The 7,853-nt window shown below is 32.9% G+C and overlaps 1 long non-coding RNA gene across 1 annotated transcript in view; it reads right to left on the reverse strand.

The window, feature by feature from the left end:
* Nucleotides 1–5,777, reverse strand: part of LOC125096789 (uncharacterized) — a 79,407-nt gene extending 73,630 nt beyond the window's left edge. The window contains exons 1-2 of the long non-coding RNA XR_007126393.1: nt 5,765–5,777; nt 1,018–1,148 (exon numbers count right to left, since the gene is read on the reverse strand). This is a non-coding gene — a long non-coding RNA (uncharacterized LOC125096789). The remainder of the gene's footprint in view (nt 1–1,017; nt 1,149–5,764) is intronic.
* Nucleotides 5,778–7,853: the final 2,076 nt, after the last annotated feature.

The raw sequence follows: 7,853 nt of genomic DNA on the forward strand, positions 1-7,853 counted from the left end.
GAGAGAGGAGGAAGCAGGCTCCCTGCTGAGCAGAGAGCCGGATGCGGGGCTCCATCCCAGGACTCTGAGATCATGACCTGAGCCGAAGGCAGCGGCTTAACCCACTGAGCCACCCAGGCGCCCCATACATAAAACTTTTTAAAGAATAGTTAGTAGAGCTGGAGCTTTCCATGAAGGCTAGTTTAACTTATATAAACTATCATTTATGAAACCAGAGTGGGAACTCCTCTAAGATTGATAAATCACTTACCACAGTTTGTTCTTTTTAACCAAAAAGTAGTGTTTAAAGTGGAAGAGAGCAATTGTCATTGGGGAATTTTATTGCATTCTTCAGCAGTAATGAAAAAATATATAGAAATATGACTGTGCCTTCAGGGAATGGAAATATTCGTATAAGTTTTTCCCAAACCTATTTCACAAAACAGAAAACCAAACAAATGCTGTACAAAAAAAAATATTTTTTAAAAATAGGAAACATAGCATAGTAGGTTTTTTAAATGAATCATGAGATTTATGGGTATATTAAAGACTTACATTCTACAACAGAGATCTCTGTTATAAGTTATTTAAATAATTTTTCCCACGCTTATTTGACAGTGGAATACATGATCCATGTTCATCTTTATAAGCAAGCAAAAACAGTATTTTGTGCACCATCATTATAGAGAACATATTTTTGGGAAAAACTATCAAAACAATAGAGCTTCATTAAATACAGTGATGACTATTTCTGGGGCCAGTAATTAATTAACAATAGGTATACACAAAATAGATGATAGATGATTCCTTATTTCACAAACTTTAGTCTATCCTTAAATTATATTCTTGTTCACAGTTAAGAAAATCACATGAAAGGATTTCAGCAGCACCTAGAGCTCTGGGCTCGGTGGTTTTACTGAGGAGTAATTATCAGCTAGCTAATGACAATTATTACTTTATGTCATGATTATTCTATTTTTGTAAAATATTTACTTATCAATTTTATTGAGGCAAATTTACGTACAAAACTGTATTCACTAGTTTTAACAGATGTGTACATTAAGGCATCCACTGCTACAATCAAGATAAAGTTTTCAATATCCCCAAAGGTCCTTTTAGATCCTCATGAAATAAATCCCATTTACAACCCAGTCCCAGTTAATCACTGACTAGAAAACAAAACAAAACAAAACAAAACAGTAAACATAAGATTAAAGATATCAAGTTCAGGCAATAAGTCATATGTATTCATGGTCTGTATCTATTACAATGACAAAAATAAAGTGATGTAAACAGTGACAAAGGGTCATGTCAGTTTCTATGGAGACTTGCATAGGATATCAGTCTCAGGATTTTGGGGCCGATGAGGATGATTTCTTCATTTTCATACTCTGAAAATTTGTCTAAAATTGGAATCTCTAACTTTGTACAATCTTTCATTTAGAGTATATTTTTCTCTTTATGTCTGGGAAGGGCAGGATCCAGGCAGAAAGATTTTCAGGAAAAAAAGTCAATTACATGCTAAAATGACAAACAAACTTGGCTAAGAAATTTAGAAATTTTATGCAATGGGAAAGCAGGAATATGCTAAAGTTTCTTTAATGGGGGCTGAGTAGATGAAGCATTTATGCATGCTAGAGTTACTTGAAGGTTAAATAACATTTTCCTTCTCTTTTTGTTAAAATAATTTAGGGTATTTATGCTTTTTGCTTTATAGTTTTGTTTTTCTTTTCCCATGTAAAGAAATTTTAACTACAAACTGCCTCTGTATACGTTTTAGGTAATCTAAATATTACACATCTCCCTAAATGTCATTATCACTTATCAGTCTGGAATCAGGTGTTATTTATACATTTGGCTATGATCCTCTTCAGTTTCCAATGACTATAATTTCTTTGACTTTTGATTGTTTTGGTTTTCTTACCTGTTTATAATGTACACTATAAACATTATTATACATATATAAATGATTACATTTAACTGAGGAAAACAATTCACCTTGATTTTCTCCTCAGCTCATACCAGCATAATACATATTATTTGACCACCAAATATAAACTAATTTAAAATATAATGGTGGCATCAACTATTGTAGGGAGGTAGATAACCCTTCAGTTATATTAGGTTTGTGCCTTCACTAATTGTATCTAAGGTAAAGAATTTACTGTTAGGCAGAACTCTACCGTTCTTGAGCATAAAGCATCTTATGCTGTTTGAGATAACACATCTTAAAAGTGATGAGTACACAATTGCCGAAAAGGGAAAATGCTAATGAAAATAATGCAAAAGCAAATAACTTTTAGAGCAAATTACTGACATTTTTGAATTTTGAATCAAAAGACAATTTTGATTGCTGGAAATGCATCCACTAAAACTATGCCTAAGCATATTTAAAAAAACAATAGGAGATTGCTTAGAATATGAAAACAAAAACTACACAACTGATATATTTGTAGTCACAAAATGCATTTTTTTCCCTCAAAAGAATGAAGTATTGATATTTGCTTAAATTTATATGAAATGGAAAAACAGTGTGTGGAGGAATACATCAAAATTTGAATATTTGTTATTAACAGGAAATGACATTTGTGGGGTGAAAGAGAGATTAAAATTTTTAAGAATAAACTTTTTATTTTTTTTATTTTTTTTATTATTTTTTTTAAAATAAACTTTTGATTTAGAAGTTTTCTTTTTATGGAAAGTTGTAATAATAGTACAAATATTTCCCATAAATCTCCCATCTAGTTTTCCCTACATTAACATATTACATTAGTATGGTAGTTTGGCACAACTAATGAATTAATTTTGATACATTATTATTAATGAAGCTTTGTACTTCATTCAGATGCCCTTAGTTTTACCTAATGTCATTTTTCTCTGCCAGGATTGCTTCCAAGGTAGAAATAAATATTTCTATATGGATCCATCTGTGTCTGCACTGAGCTAACTAGGAGTTCACATTATCTGGAACTCCAATCCACTAACATATGGATCATTCTAGCTTTTTTCACTTTGCCTGTCTGAAACTTCCCATTCCAACAGTGAAAAGCCTGGCTTCTAACATCTGCCACCCATTTATTTCATTGTTGAATTCTACTATATGTGTATAGCGGTTTCAGAACTGTTAACCTAAATCCCCGTAGTAAAACAACTTTACCAGATATGATACGATGACTGTGCAGAGTTTCATGTATTTTAAGTCTTATCATCTCTATTCATTTTCAGTTACTACCCCCTTTATGTTTGATTATTTCATACATTCATAACATATTTAGATTGTTTTGTCACAGTCTGCATTCCATCCTGTGCCCAGGCATTCTAAATGATTTCTAAAATTTGCATCCATTAAAGTTTACTCTTTGGGATGTAAGGTTCAATGGGTTTGAAATGCAAAGTATCATGAATCTGCCATTCTAGAGCTATACAATATAGTTTGTCACCCTAAGAATCCTGTGTGTTTCGTCTATTCAAACCTCACCTGCAACTTAAGCAACTATGACCTAATTTTTTTGTTGTTGTAAAATCATTTTAATTCTGTTCTTTCTGTGATGCTCCCCATCACAATACTGAGCCTATAATTTTGGTTATCAAAATATACACCTGTGTCACCTTTATAAAAAAACAAATTTGCTGCCTCTCCTTTTACAACAGTATAAAAAATTATAAATATTTATACCATTGTTCCATTTCAACACTGAAACTCAAGGGTCCATGCCTCAAGGAGGGCTGGCCAGCAGGGGGTATGCTCGCAGGGGAGCCCCTTGGACCTCTGAGTGTAGGACATTGTTGGGGAGACAGTTAAGACTGAAGGTCACCCACCTTTGGGAGCCCCAGCATTACAGGCAGATAAAAAAACAAAACATTGGTCCAAAATTTACAGGAGAATAGGAAACCCTGAAAGTGTAAGAGCACATGTCCAGGGCCCCTGGGAAGCTCAGTCAGTTAAGAGACCAACTCTTGGTTTAGGCTCAGGTCATGATCTCAGAGTCCTGATCTCAGGGTCCTGAGATGGAGCCTCAAGTTGGGCTCCATACTCAGCTGGGAGTCTGCTTGTGGATTTGCTCTCTCCTTCTGCTCCTCCTAAATAAATAAATAAATAAATAAATAAATAAATAAATAAATCTGTCTTTAAGAGTGTATGTCCCCTGAACAGAGAACAGGTTAGGTGTGAGTAAGGCATCTGGAGGTGTCAGACAAATCCAATATTCATCCTTCCAACTATGATCTATCTATTGTCTTGATCATTTTATCTTTTCTAGGATGTCCTATAGATTAAATCATATAGTATATAGCTCTTCCATACTAGTTCCTTTCACTTAGAAATATGCATTTAGAATTTATCCATGCATATCTTTTTGTGCCTTGAAAGTTCATTTCTTTTTATATTCCATTGCATGGATGTAGCACGGTTTCCAGTTTGTGTACCATTCTTTGTGGAGGACATTTTGGTAATGACAAATGACATTGAGTGTGTTTTCACATGCTATCTTCCATCTGTATATCTTCTTTGGTAAAGTATCTATTCAGATGTTTCACCCATTATTAAGTTGTATTTTTTCATAGTTGAGTTTTAAGCCTTCTTTGTATATTTTGGATACAATCCTTTATCACTTATATGCTTTGCAAATATTTTCTCTCAGTCTGTACCTTGTCTTTTCATTTTCTTAACAGACTTTCACAGAGCAAAAATGTTTACTTTTAGATTATTAACATTTTTAAATTAAAATTCTGCATTGTTGGATTCTTATCTTCATTATGTGTATTATCTTTGTTAATTTAAAATGAAGCCTAAAATAAATGTTTAGAATTGCTTTCCCAAATATTTTAGTTCTAAATTATATTTGTGTTTATCTTTGTATATGATTTTATTGTGTTTTTGTAACTAATGTTTACAAAATGACTAAAGAGTCACTTAGTTGATGCTTGCTTATGAATTCTCTTATCTTTCTTGTCAAGAGCAGAAGCTTCATATCCAACAACATTACCTTCAAATTTTTATACTCCCAATGTACACATCATTCAAAACAGATATTATAGTTTTTAATAAAAAACTGAATAAAATTTTATTAAATATTGTTTTTCTAGTTGGTACAACAAAATTTCAAAAATACTAGTCAGAGTATTTCTAAATAGACTTTTGGCATTGAAAACTTCATAAATTTCAATTAGTAGCACTTAAAATTCTCTATTTCTAACCACTATAAAATAATTTTGATAGTTTCAGTTACAGAAAATATATAATGCCTCTAAATGAGATATGGAAAGTTTTCGTCATTCAATAGAAATATATTGAGTAATTATGGGGCGCCTGGGTGGCTCAGTGGGTTAAAGCCTCTGCCTTCGGCTCATGTCATGATCCCAGGGTCCTGAGATCGAGCCCCACGTCAGGCTCTCTGCTCAGTGGGGAGCCTGCTTCCTCCTCTCTCTCTCTCTGCCTGCCTCTCTGCCTACTTGTGATCTCTGTCTGTCAAATAAATAAATAAAAATCTTTAAAAAATAAAAAAAATAAAAAAGAAATATATTGAGTAATTAGAGTTTTCAAATAGATTTTTTCATTATGTTCAGTGAGCCAGCTATAGTACATCATTAGTTTTTGATAGTATTCAATAATTCATGAGTTGCATATAACACCCAGTGCTCATTGCCACACGTGCCCTCCTTAGTAACCATCACCTTGTTCAAATAAATTTTTCGAACTATAGAAATCCATGTCAAAAAGCCCATTGTCAATTTTCATGCTAGCTTTAAAAAAAAATGAAAACTTAAAATTATCTGTTCAGATTACCTTATTTTCAAAAGCAGCATTTAAACACAATCCTTTTATTCTAGAACTTTATAGATTTCCACTGTGTGTATGATTAAGGTGCATGAGTATGAGAGGTGAGAGACTTCTAGTAAATATAATTAACTGTGCTTGACAAACCTTGAAGAGTCTGAAAGTGTCACAGTGCTGTAACCTCAGGTTGTAATTCTGACATCACAAATGTTTCCTGGGAGAGAGCAAGAGAGTGAGCGAAGTCTTATATACCCAGAAATTATAGGAAGCAATTGAAGGCTAGACTGAACTCTTCACTGAAGTGATAAAAAGCCTTCACTGGTGAATTTTTTTATGCTTCAGTTACTTACATTTCAATTACACTTTCTCTAATACCAGATCTCCTCTTCATCCTGTTAAACACACATTCAATAGCTGTCCTTTTCTTATTAACTATGCACTGGAAAAAGCAAAATATTTTCTCAAAGTCCTGTAGAGGTAAGAGGATTGGTGGTAGACATAAGTGATACTTGCATTTGGGAGAGTACTGAAAATCAGTCATGGACTCATACAAATACTGACTAGCTATCACTACTATGGGAAAGTTATTTTGAATGATTTTTCAAGTAAATAGTTGTATCAGTTAAGAATAAGCAAGGTTTTTGTCCAAAGCTCATTGCCCTGCAAAGCAACTTAAAATAAACCTAGAAAGATAACAGCGATGTTCTGAAAATATTAAGAAACCAAGGTTAGAGACTGTGGACTCTGAGAAACAAACTGAGGAGGTGGGGGAGGGTGAGCCTGGTCGTGGGTATTAAGAGGGGCACGTATTGCATGGAGCACTGGGTATTATGTGTAAATAATGAATCTTGGAACACTACATCAAAAACTAAAGTTGTATTGTATGGGAATAACATAACACACACACACACACACACACCAAAAGAAACCATGTTTACTTGGTTAAATTGTCATTTATTTCAAGTTTCTTAGTGTATATCATTTAATTATTTTTATTATTTAAATTATAAGGTTTTACCTAATTTATATACCTGTGAAGTGTGACCACTCATAGTATACCTTCAAGAAAACATTCTCTACCTATTCTTTCTCAAGAATAGTCTTGGAACCCTCTGCATCTTTATCACTTGGGGAGGATTTAACCTAAAGAGTCCTGTTCTTCATCTCCACTGAATCAGAAGCCAGTGATGAAGCTCTTGGATTCTGTGTTTTTACCACCATCTTATGTTTAAGTAAAAAAGAATTTCAGAACCTGTCTCGTAAACAACTCTGCATTGAGAGCATACTGCTCTCAAACTTTAATTAGTGTGGTAGTACAAATTTTACTTTGTCTGTTAATTCATTTTATTATATCTTAGAGGTAAATGAAGTAGGTTCTAATTTAAAAAGTAAAACAATTCCTTCAGTTACCTTTTCTTATTGTGGAATGCCCTGGGTCTACTGAATATGAAACTTTGTATCTATTTTATAAACATTGTTGGTAGGAATGCAAGCTGGTGCAGCCCACATTGTTCTTAATTTTTTTTAAATTTTATTTATTTATTTGACAGAGAGAGATCACAAGTAGGCAAATAGGCAGGCAGAGAGAGAGGGGGAAGCAGGCTCCCCACTAAGAGGAGGCCTAACCTAACTGAGCCACCCTGGCTCTTTCAAACAGCTGTGTGATTTTTGAAAATGATTATGTGTTAAGTATATCCTAAGCTCAATTAAATTCTTTTCTGATTTTCGTTTTTAAGAAATTTGTTATCTATGTCTTTGATAAAAACCCAGGTTGCCCTAAAAAGACCTCATAGACATAGACAAAATCTTTTATAAAAGATTTTATAAAAGTCTTCAGGCAGTGTACATAAATGCGTGTTATTTATGATACATAAATTATACATAAGTAAAATTAATTTAAAAATATTATTTTGTGAACTTCCACATTCTCAATTTCCTGTCTTTTCATAGGTTATAAGCATATTTTGCATGAATTAACCATCAATTCAAAGTTTATTTATGATTTGATAAAATATATAAAATCTAAATATATTGACTTTTGTTAAATATGATACATATCAACAGAATCTTTAAGACATGAAATAGTCCTTTATCTAAG

Source organism: Lutra lutra, chromosome 4 (genome assembly GCF_902655055.1).
Source record: "Lutra lutra chromosome 4, mLutLut1.2, whole genome shotgun sequence".
In the NCBI taxonomy this organism is placed as follows: Eukaryota; Metazoa; Chordata; class Mammalia; order Carnivora; family Mustelidae; genus Lutra; species Lutra lutra.